The following is a 12,039-nucleotide window of genomic DNA, read 5'->3' on the forward strand; positions in this document are numbered from 1 at the left end:
GAAGATAAATGGACGTAGTGAGGGAGGACACGAGAGCGGCTGGTGTTTGGGAGGACAATGCAAAGGACAGGGTGAAGTGGAAAAGGTTAATTTTGCTGTGGGGGACCCCTCACGGGACAAGCCGAAAGTACAGTAGTAGTAGTAGTAGTAGTAGTAGTAGTAGTAACCATGTCCAATAGAAAGAACTGAGCTTTTATTTTCACCTTGTCAGTAGTCATGACAACACACCGGGCTTCGAAGAATCAGCTTGCCACGCAGAAAAGTAAAAGCACTTGATGGGCATAAGATAAAATATTTACTGTCTGTTTTACCCAAAAAAATTATAACCAGACTATGATTGAGGGAAATAATTAGTCACGGAATCTAATCTGTCCAGTGAGTCACCCAACAGTTTCCTTCGGCTGTAAAAAGAAAAAAAACACAGCCAAAAAACCACACATTATTTTACGTTTATTTCATTTTACAGTTTAAAAAGTATATTTGAAGAAAAATATTCCCCAGACAGTTCGAGTACATGCATATTTCTCCACCGAGTGTCGATGCTTTCGTTCGACTTTTCAGTGCTGCCTGTGCTCTCTGAGTTTGGTGTTGACGTACACTCTTGTGTCTTCCTCGTCCTTCTTCATCTTCCTCTGAGAAACACAACGCCGAAAGGGGCAGAAGTGCTTTTAGCTCCAAGAGTTGTGCACTACAGGACGAAGTCAATCACCGTTTCCATGCTTACCCTTATGGCAATAGAAAAACATGTGACTGACAGGCTGTAGACCAATAGAATGCCAGATCCCGCCCACGTCACCTCTTCTGGGATGAGCAAAGGCCTGTCTGGGCAGCTCTGATTGGCTACCGGAATAGTGGCGTTGGTTGTGGGTAAGGACTCTGTATCTACCAGGACTTAAATTATAGATTAGATTTTGCTGTATTTCTCATTTAAATATGATGTAATTGTAATTGACTGGCATCTTACCTCCCACTATGACTTCAGTGGCGTGACACTGGGCTAATTCTTTTTGAGGATAATACACAACCATCTCGCAGATGTACTTTCCACTGTTGCTGACCGTAACTTCAAACCGACCAGAGAACAGCCCCTCCGGAGATTTCAGCTTCTATGTGATGGAGACACAGAGGAATATAACTACCTGGTTTTTGATTTCTGGTCAGGTCATCTCTGAAGCAACGATTTACACAGGATTCTATTCAAAAGTATTAAAAACAACCAAATAAAAATAAGTCGGGGCAGCTCCAACCAACTTTACCAGGTCAAGAAATACAGAGAAGTAATATCAGGTTAACCCTTTATTGCCAAATGTATCATATTTGATACACATATACCAATTATAGAAAATGATTTATGTTGAGATTTATGTTTTTTTTTTTACAAATTAGTCAGAAGGTTCCATCAAGACCTTATTTTCCAAAAATTAGAGGTTTTTTTTATTATTACTTCATGGTGCGGGCTTTAAAGGGTTAAAAAAAAAACAAAGATTTATATTCCAAGTCAAGTCAAAGTTTTTCTTCATGGAAAGGTATTTCACCACAGGAAACGTTTCATAAAACTAGTCTGCGAGATGATGAAAGAGGGACTTTTGCAATCGGCAGGTTAAACGTGTGACCAAAATATATAATATATACAGTATATGATTCATTCCTGGGTTTAGAATTGGGAAACAAACAGGAACATTTTTCAACCAAAATAAACTAGTTTAACGTTTCTCAGCTTCTATTATCACAACACAGGAAACAGAAGTCGTGTGTGTGTGTGTGCGCGCGCGTGTGTGTGTGTGTGTGTGAGAAGTTGACGATAACCACATTACCACACAGCTCCAGAGCAGAGGTCTGATGCTGTGGCTTTTGAAGGTGACACGGCTCAGACCTTCTGCTAAGTTGTGAGTCACGCTCAGTAAAATGTGTTGAGGTGAGATTAAAGAACAGCAATTTAGAAAATGTTAAAATTTAAGTCGCAGCAGTTAAAAACTGTGATGTTAGCGGTCGGACAAAATATGACATGTACAGGTTATATACAATAAAAGCACATAATAAAAATATTAATAATATATATAAATGATACAGGAACTCCATTCTTGGTATGCCGTTATTTAAACCTTGCAATAAAAATAATCTGAAAATCTGTTTCCTGTGTTTTCATGACTGAACTTCAGTATTAATACATCCTAATTAGAAAAGCATATTCATGCACACACACACACACACACACACACACTCTGACCTGACTAAGGTTTATTTTTGTGATGCTGCGCTCGTTGAAGAAGAGTTCGTAGTAGCAGTGTGTGCTGTTGGGCGTTGAATACGGACAGGAGACGAACATCTTGCTGAACTTTGCCACTGCTATAACAGTCGTCACTGTCATAGACAAAAGAAAAGTCAGGTGGGATTAAAATGCTAAAAACAAGATGAGGGGAAGGGAAGTTATGAGACACATACATTTAGGGCTCTTATGCAATATTAGAAACTTTTTTATTATTATTTTTTGTGATTTCAGATGAAATAACTTTTAGCCTTTTCATGCACATTTTGGTGTGTATACTTCAAAAATTTTCCAATTCAGTCTTGAAATTTGATCAATTGAATCTGACTGGAATGGTCAATCTCGCGGATTCAATGAATAATGGTGATGGTTGTCATAGTAACCGCTTCATTGAAGTGTGACAACCTTCTGAAATAAAACCTCCTCATCGTTTATACCGTCCAACTTTAAGGTCATCATATTTTTTTATTTTTTTTATTTTTTTTAGTATTACAGCAAAATTGGAGCGAGGGCCGAAACGCAGACGCTTAAAAATGCGGGGGAAATCCAAGTCCGAATAAAGGGATTGAATGACACAGAGGAGCGGTTTGCAGCCTGACTCTGAGAACCCGGTCCAAACCCGGCCTTCCGGGCCTCTAAAGAGAAGCGAGGTAGAAAGAGTCATTAAAAGATATCGTCAACACTTATCGTTAAAACCTTTAAAGCTTCTCCGTGTCAACAGTTTCCCTCTAAAGCGTTTGAGTGTCATTTCACCAACTTACTGGAACATCTCGTGTCCTCTGCTTTCGTCAGACACGCCATCATCATCACCAGGACCCACGCTCTCATCTTCCTCCTGGTCGCTTGCTGTTGTTGATTGTGACGCCTGGCAGCTTCTTCACATGCAAAGTGAAAACGGACACTTTCTCGTCTCTTTGAAACCACACAACAGACAATACCCAGACTATACAACGTGTACATGCGTGCACAACACACACACACACACACAGAGTGGGTATGGAGTGTGAGAGAGGTGGGGGGATAACAACCACAACACCACCAACATTTGAAAGTAAGAACACTTTTCTCTCAAGAAGAATTCGGTGAAGAATTTCATTTGCTTGTTTGTTTGTTTGTTTGTTTGCTTGTTAGTTTGTCTTTGCAATAATACATTATTAGGGTTACGGCCTTTTAAGTCTCTGATGTTTGTTAAAAAATAAAAATAAAAACATTAGCTGTTAGTAGTAGTATATGTTTTTCTTTCAGTGTAAAGGAATTGTTCTGTTTATTGGTGTGGCTTTCATTGATTTGGGTCATAGAGAGAAGGCGATCCGTTTTGCTGCTGAGTTCAGAAGGTGTCCCTGATTACCTGAGCAGCCGAAACCACCTGGCACAGGACTACTTTAATTAATGCAAATAACTGAATGCAATGAATGCAAATAAATGAGCGTAGTTTCAGCTTCAGGACACAACCACAGAGTCTGACTGATGCTGCATGACTGAAAGAAAGAAAGGTTGTCTGCGGCTCTGCGCAGATCTTATCGCTCGTTTCACATTGAATGAAGCGGGAGCCATCGTTTGTCCTGCCGTCCAAAATGCTGCACGCTGTTTCACGGCTTTGTGCACCAGCAGCTGTAGTCCAGCAGAGGGCCTGCAAAGCTCAAAAGAAAGAGGAAAGAGAGTGAGAGGGAAAGCGAGACTAGAAGGAGATAAGAATAGAATAGAATAGAATGGAATGGAATAGAATAGAATAGAATATATTAACACGGTTATAAGAATATAATGTATTCTTATCAATCAATCAATCAATCAAATCTTTATTACAGACACAATGTTCCAATAAACAACATTTACATAGTAAACACAGTAATCCTGTAATAACATCAAGTACCAATGACACCAAATGCTTGAGTGGAACTTGACAGCACTTATGAATAGACTTAGGCTTGTGAATAGAATAGAATAGAATAGAAGAGGAAAAAAAGAAGAGAAAAGAATAGAATAGAATATATTGAATTGAATTGATAGATTGATTGAATAGAATTGGTCACATTTATTTATTTTTCTGGGCAGGACAGGAACAAGGCCGCGTGTCCGCGCTCCCGCTGAGTTTTCGGGATCCAGCGCGTGCATCAATGTCAAACTCTGTAAAACAGGAAGTGATGTCACTTCAGCTTCACAATAAACAAAAACGACCATTTGAAACCAGAGGCCGCAGTCTCTGCTTCACGTCTTTTGTTGGTCCAAGTTTTTTATTGGGTATTGATAAAATGAGGAAGAAGTATGTAATTTCACATGAAATATGTTTACGTGTGAGAATGCATCATTTTGTGAACTGCTTGATTATTTATCAGGCTTTTGGCATAACTGAAATGAAACACATTTCATATTTTTGTTGACTTGTTTGCAGACCACAGACAATTCTGTCTGATGGGATCATAAGTAAAATGTCAAAACCCTGCTTAAAAAGAACAAACAATTGGTGTTTCCACTCACGCTGTCACTATTACATTAAACTCTGCTCATCTGGAAATGGGAACGACTTGGTATTTAGATTACTACAAACAACAACGACGACAAAAGGGGACGCACACATGTTAATTTTAAAACGAGTACTTTTAAATATATATATATATTAACGATTTAGGTTAAACATCACCACTGAGCACTTATTTTGAAAGTCACACCCGGAAGTTGTTTGTTCTTTTTCCTGCCGCTGGCTTGACGCTAAGCGTTTAGCGGTGCTGGGATTCAGAGTGGCAAGCAGGGGAAATCAGGGATCTCTGGGAAAGGGGAGTCGGTGAAAACCGGGACTAAACCGGCAGATACCCCGACGAATCCTTGACCGTTACACCCCCGGCGGGGGGCGGGGGGGGCACCTCTCCTCTGTTGTCCCGGTGGGTGGCTGCGGGGCTTTTCCTCCCTGGATCCGCACAGTAAGTAGCCTAATTCTCCTTCACCCTATAGCGCATCCCTTACCCCCCCCCCCCCCCCCCCCCCCTTCGTTGTAGCAGGATAGTAAAGGTAATTTACATATATTAACATCGGATGAAAAGAAAAGAGCTAATTACCCCTGTGCAGAGAAAGGGGGGGGGGGGGGGGGGTGACAGAAAAGGGCTGCGATCCACTCTGGCTGCTCTAAATGACCGCGTCTGCACACGTCGGCTCGGGTTCTACCCCGGGGCGGTGTTTATTGTGCGTTCTTCATTCATGTTGTGCGTGTGTGTGTTTTTTCCCGGTACCGATTAACGGCGCGGGGCCTGCGGGGCGCAGAGCCGGCCTGGATGCGCAGGTTCGCCGGCTGACAGCGCCTCTCCGGGCCGGACTATTTGCGCTCGGAGGCCGACTGACACACGCAAGGCGTGGCAAGCCGGATGACATGACGCAGATCAAGGCGTGTTTCACCGCAGCTGCCTCGCTGTGGGCGTGATCAGAGAGCCTTCGTTGCGTCGGAGTGACTCTGTGTCATGATGTTTAATTAGTTTTTATTTACCCCCACACACACACGCACACACACACACACACACACACACACACACACCCCAGCATCATCACACAGGCAGGCCTACATCCGTCTGTCTGGAGTATTACACCATTAGGAGGTGGATCTCTCCTCATTGAGGGGATCTGTTACAGTAATTAATCAATATTTATCAATAATAATGAACGTATGCAGAGTAAAAAACCCTTTTAACCCTTTCATCAGTGGGAATATCGAATGTCTGCAGGATCCCACGTCTCCTGAAGTGTTGAGGGTTAACCGGAGTCTGCCTGTCGCTGCATGCAAACGGCCCCGGCTCCACTCCTGGGGGGCCCCCCGGCGCCCTCGCCCGGTTTCCTAGTTACTCCTCTTATTATTCCCGCTTCCATCCTTTCCTCCGGTGTCACGATATCGGAAATCTTCCACTTTCACGACCGTTGTGGGAATTCTTCTGCGCATCGCATCCCGGACGGGGCTGATGTGGTTCTCCGGGAGGTCGTCCGCGGTCAACGTCCGATGTTCTTTTCTCCTTCCTTTCTCTCTCTCTCTCTCTCTCTCTTGCTCTCTCTCGCCCGAGCGGATGGAAAAGTCATCTTCCTTCTCACAGGAAATTCCTCATTGTCCCGGGAGCAACAGAGCCGATCTTCTCTCAGGGGACGCTCCAGATCCTGCTTTAACCTTCGATGCGTTCAAGTCCAGCTCGGACAGTTTGACACTTGCATATGAGGCGCATGAATCCATCACAATCCTTTAATTTGCCGAATCCTTTTTTTTAGGACAGCTTCCTTTGCCGAGCTTTCTGTTTAGCCGAAATGCTAATGACTTTACTTTACTTTTACTTTTTTTTGTTTTTTTTCTTTTAACTGGACAGAAATGCTCCTGCACGTATATTAAAATAATAATAAAAATACACCCTTTGTGGATAAGAACTGGACACGAGTTGCATGGAACCTTTCGGTTCCGGCTCGGAGGTGTCTGAGTCATCGGCGTGGGCGGCTCGGATAACGAAAACGCCTTCGTGGGTGAAAATATATCCTCCTGCCAGGTGATAAAATAGAGTCAATATCTTCCGACCGTCCTCAAAACGAGGATTTCATGCTCAATATTCAGCGAGAAGCACCGGGACGGGAGCAGAAACAGTTTGGGTTCAGCCTGTCAGCGATCCAAACACTCAGCTAACTGTGATACCAGCTGTGTGTGTGTGTGTGTGTGTCACACTCACACATAGCAACAAACATTATATTAATGGAGTGTCCAGATGTAGTAGCAGTCCTCCAGTTTCCTGTGTCTCCTTCACTTTGCTCTCTAAATGCATCTCGAATGTTCGGTTATTTTTGCGAGACTAAACTCTTGTCCTGTGATGCTGGAGCGACGCTTCGAGGCTCGCCAGGGTTCAGAGGTCAGGGATTCGCAGAGTCTTTTTCTTTTCCATGTTACAGTTGCATAGATTTGTGCAGGAATTTTAAAAAGTCTGTGTGTGTGGGGGGGGGGGGGGAATGTTGCAGTTTGACAGTCAAAAATGCATCATGTAAAGAAAGTGAAAGTGAAACTTAACCTAAACCCTCAGTTAGTTACTGTGTGACCCTGTAACTGCCTAGAGAGCTAACGGCTAGTTAAAGCTACAATAATTTATTTATGTAGCCTTTTTTTTTATTAAATGTCTTAATTTCCTGGCTGCCGTCGTGTTGATCGGCAGCGTGTTCCATAGTCGATGTTTTGGTTTTTTTCCTCCTTCTTTTGGCTTTTGCCGTGATTCTCCAATAAAGCCGCAAAATTGTTTACCCAAAAAACAAGCTCCCTTTTAAATGTTAAACGTTGCAGCAGCTGTACCAACAACCTCCGTCGCCGTAATTCCACTCACTCTGGCTGCTGCCCTCGTTCTCGGAAACTTTAATCTCATTTCTATTTCTTTCTTGCCTTTTATTTTTCCCCTTCGTGTTTTTCCTCAGCCGGGTTACTCTCGCCAAGGCCCTCACGGACATTCAGGGGCAGGCTGTGCAGATGGGAATCGGGAGGGGGGGTCAAACCGACGGCGTTGGACGGAACTCGACTCCCGTTCCGTTTTTGTTTTTGTCTTAAACTTAATGTTTTAAAGTGCTGTGTCAGATGTCTGTGGAAATGTGTTTTGGATCTTGCTCAATGAGAACACGGAGTACAGCAAATAGCAAAATATATATATATATAATACCACAGCAGAAAAACAGTCAAAATGTGATGCAAGTATTTTTCTGACAGAGGCTAAATCTTCCAGAGGGGCAAAATTGCGACACCTAATTATTATCAATAAGTCCTAAAGGCAGCTTAGCAGAAAGCACGTGAACATGTGCGTGTACCTATACTTGTACACGAACGCGTGGAAGCGCTGCTATACCCTGACCTTTTCCCACTCGGCCTTTAACGTGTGTCCCGGATGCCGGAAGGCGATGATGTCATTATAAAGTGTGTGTGTGTGTGTGTGGCGGTGAGAGGGCGGAGTGAGAGTGTGTTTGAGGTTTTGAAGTAGCAGTTGATCACATAGCGAGTGCACGTGTGGGTGTGTGTGTGTGTGCGCGCGTTAATATTATGGTTTGCCTTCGGACTGGAACCGCTACTGTTCTTTGTACTGACTCTTTCGTACGTGAAAACCTCGGCTCCCTCCTGTGCAGTCAGCTCTGTCGGCGATAGAGCGTAATGGAGCCTCCGTCCCAGAGTCTTAGGTGTGGATCTACCACACCGCTGTGTGCTTGGATGGTTCAGACGGACTCTGCTCGTGGCACCGACTCCACTTAAACCCGCCGAGACACTAAAAAGACTTCCTCTTTGGGGAATATTGAGTCACGTGTGGTTGATTTGTGACTGGAGGGTCACCTGCTTCTGTATTTGCTGTGTAGGTGTCCCAACAAGAAACCGGGAACCCAGAAGATCCTGCCTTCATACCCCGTTCAGCTGGGGGGGGGGAAACGAGTGTTGTTAGGTTGTTTCCGAAACCATCACCTTGTCACGACGCAATCCGCCACTGGGTCTCCACCGGACAGCTTGCGCCAGTGGAGAAAAAGCATTTAGGCTACTTTAATTCTTTATGATGGGGGGGTGAAGTCGGGTCTGGGGCAGTCTCTGCTTGTCAGAACTGGAGCCGGTTTGATTGTTTTTTTTTGTTTTTGCTGAGTTAGACTCTTTATCTGCTCTGTCATTATACGATTAGCTCCGTAACGGGTGGACTTGATGTGTCTGAGCAGGCCTGTCAGCGGTGAAGACCTATTTCTCGTCTGGTCCTCGTCGTCTTCCTCCACCTGGTTTTGTGGGTGTCCAGCAGAACTCGCTTTCTGCCATTGTTCGCTGCTTTCCTGTTGGGTCTGATTGAAGAGTTTTGCCGTCGGTACCGACTGCAGATGTTGTCTTCTGGCAGGAAACTTTTTTTTTTTTTTAAGCCAGCACAGAAAGAAGTGGAAAGTTTTTTTTTGTGTCCTGCGTGAGACATTTCCTTTGGGTTTCTCTGTGTGTTGGAGGAACGTTCCACTATTTAACCACTGTCATGTCACGGCAGCTAAAATAGTTTTTGGAGGAGCTTTGGCGGCGCTTTTAAATGTCAGCTGGTATAATGGTTCTTTGTTGACCTGATGAATGGAACAAAATTCTCACCAAATCTCACTGAAGAACGTAAATATATGGTCTACGTTCTGTTATAGTTATAGAACACACTGATCCTGCTGGTTTAACTGGCCACAGTGACGTAGCTCCTCTGTAAGGACTAGCTAATCTAGCTAGCACAGGGTCAGTGGGCCAATGCAGATAGCGGCTAGCTTAGGCTACAGCGGCAGCTCCTTGTTCACGTTGCTTGGCTGGTGGACGACGTGCCGACCTCCGCTTGCAGACCGCTCGGCGAGGTTTGAGGTTTGAAACCGGTCCGAGGCGGCAAGAACTTCCATTGAGAGTTTTAGCTCCCGTTTAGTCGCGTTTGCGAACGCAAAGCCTGCCACTTTAGCTCACGTTTGACTTTCCTCGTGAATAAAGGGTTCAGACAATTAAGAAGTCGGACTAAAATGTTGCGAACAGTCATATTTTTATTCTCATGTCCTGCATAGATGCTCTGTTCCTTCCCCGAAAGGGCGTGGCCTTGGGCCTCGGGGTTTGACCGTGTTTTGATGAAAGTCGGCGTGCAACTCGGCCGTAATTCAGACTGCACGGCGTCCTTCCTGTGTTGCCACGCGAGCGGCGTGTTCCGTCACGGGTTGATGCCTTCCAGTCGGACTGTCTTCTTGAAAGCGCTTTAACCCAGTAGCTCAGTGACCTTGCATTGAATGCGAGAGGCCGTATTCGCTCGCATCAAAGCAGCGATGCAGAGCGCTGTGATTCTTCCTGACAGTTCTGCATTGCGACCGAGAACTCCGCTGCAGCAACACTAGGCCTGTGTCTGTGTGTGTGTGTGTGTGTGTGTGTGTGTGTGTGTGTGTGTTCTCCCATTCATGCTTTAGTGGTGATTATGAGGAAACCTCTTAAGGATATTACAGCATTTTGGTTGATTCTTGATTCGAGTTCATTGAGGGGGGGCGCTGGGCCAAAACAGGCCATGTGCTTATTCCGCCAAAGAGAAATGAATTCATACGAACCATCCTGCAAGAAAAGGAATGGCTCTTCCCTCAACAGGAAATAAGGAAATTGGCACAGCTGTTGAACTGCGCTGACTACAAAACGAACCCGAGCTGACACTCTAAATTTATTTAGGAACCAAAAAGCAGATCAAAGTTAACGTTTCAACGGAGTTTAGAAACCAGTTCCAAGTTGGAACAGGTTCTCGAGACCGAACGTTGGCGCCTTGCCTCCAAGGCTCCACCCATCTTCAATTAAAAAAAATGTTGATTCAAGGTGCGTTTGTCATCCGGCTGAGCACTTTATTGTCTCCATAAATTAGTTGACGATCACAGTTTCGGATACTACCGGTATGTCCGACCGGCAATACGAAGACAGGAAGATATAAATAAAATATACTCTACTGGGCGGAGAGAAAGAGAACATTCACTTCTGAAGCTACTCGATAGTTTTGCTCTTTTCCTCAAATAAAACTCGAACTGGAATGGTTCCTTTCCTCCTCCTGCGACGGTTGGAGGCGGTTATGTCGTCGCCCGTGCGTGTTTGTTTTGCGTCCAGCTAACACCCAACTCCAGTGAAAGCTCAATCCGTAGTCGTCCCGAATACATTCCTGTTAATCCGAGCATATCGGAGAACCTTTGCCATAACCGAGGGAATATTGTGCATGAATTTGATGCGTCAGCAAAATGTTTTTCAGGAACCCACCCGTGTCAAACAGGAAACGCGTTGCCCTCGCGACACGCGAGCACGAACGCCGAGTCGCTTACCGAAAAGCGGATATTTCACAGACCTTTGACGCCCAGCAGTTTACAAAACTGATCACATGAATCTCTTATATCATTTAAATCTGCTGTTCTGTCGGCAACACGTCTCACTTTTTTTTTACCGATTGTCCCTGAACGCCACGCTACGCTGCAAACGCAGCAGCAGCAGCAGTTGTAGTTTTCCTGCCCTCCGGTGCTGGCAGCTCGTGCACCGTTTGAGTCATAAAAAAAAAAAGTAGACAGATATAACCCGAGGGTGTGCATGCGTCAGGTGTGCGTGTGTGTGTGTGTGTGTGTGTGTGTGAGGTTTTATTTCTGCTGCATCGGCAGCGAACAGGAGTTCATCCGAACATCTCCAACGCCATTGAACAGTGATTTCAGACTCACTGACACTATATTTAAAATGTCAAAATGCCTGTGGCCTTCAGCTGCTGTAGACTAAACTGTTCTAAATAAGTGTATGGGGGCGGGGCTTATGACCCCCAATGCCTAAGCCTCTCTGTTGGAAGTGTGTGTCCAACAGTCTGACTGGTGGTGGTTGCTACTACTGATTTATCCATAAGAATGTGTATTTGTTATTATTATTCTGCATCTGTTGTTTCCATGGAGATGGTATTTTTAAGGTCTTGCGGGTGTTTATATGAGTACAAAATGAGTTTTCTTTTTTTTTTAATCAAGACATCAGGAATGTAAAATGTTTCTGGTTTGCTAGTTATTCCTATCATGTTCTGCGTAAGCTGTAATTGTGATGTTATAAACACTTTTAACTGTGCTGCCCACATAACTCGCATTTCCACGTGTTATTACGAGCGAAATAACAAGATCCTTTACTTTGGCGGGTCACGTTGTTCCGTAATACTTTTTTTTTTAATGCACCCTGTTGGGCAACAAGCATCTCACTAAACGTCCGCAAGAAGAAGAGAACTATAAGGAGAGAGTTCTAACCGAAACGGGAAAATTGATTCTTGTGCTTGGAAATCAGG

General features: G+C 44.3%; 1 protein-coding gene and 1 long non-coding RNA gene across 2 annotated transcripts in view; one reads left to right on the forward strand and one right to left on the reverse strand.

Annotated features, from left to right (window-relative positions):
• Positions 1 to 451: 451 nt before the first annotated feature.
• Positions 452 to 1,071, reverse strand: LOC137901894 (uncharacterized). The gene is made up of 3 exons (XR_011105725.1): positions 965 to 1,071; positions 725 to 891; positions 452 to 632 (listed from the first exon to the last, which is right to left on the reverse strand). It is a non-coding gene; the product is annotated as an uncharacterized lncRNA (long non-coding RNA).
• Positions 1,072 to 5,013: 3,942 nt separating this feature from the next.
• raph1a (Ras association (RalGDS/AF-6) and pleckstrin homology domains 1a) overlaps positions 5,014 to 12,039 on the forward strand; it is a 28,516-nt gene continuing 21,490 nt past the window's right edge. Inside the window, exon 1 of the mRNA XM_068746192.1 lies at positions 5,014 to 5,181. The gene's annotated coding sequence lies outside the window, so the exon portion shown is untranslated. The remainder of the gene's footprint in view (positions 5,182 to 12,039) is intronic.

This window comes from Brachionichthys hirsutus, chromosome 12 (assembly GCF_040956055.1).
Source record: "Brachionichthys hirsutus isolate HB-005 chromosome 12, CSIRO-AGI_Bhir_v1, whole genome shotgun sequence".
In the NCBI taxonomy this organism is placed as follows: domain Eukaryota; kingdom Metazoa; phylum Chordata; class Actinopteri; order Lophiiformes; family Brachionichthyidae; genus Brachionichthys; species Brachionichthys hirsutus.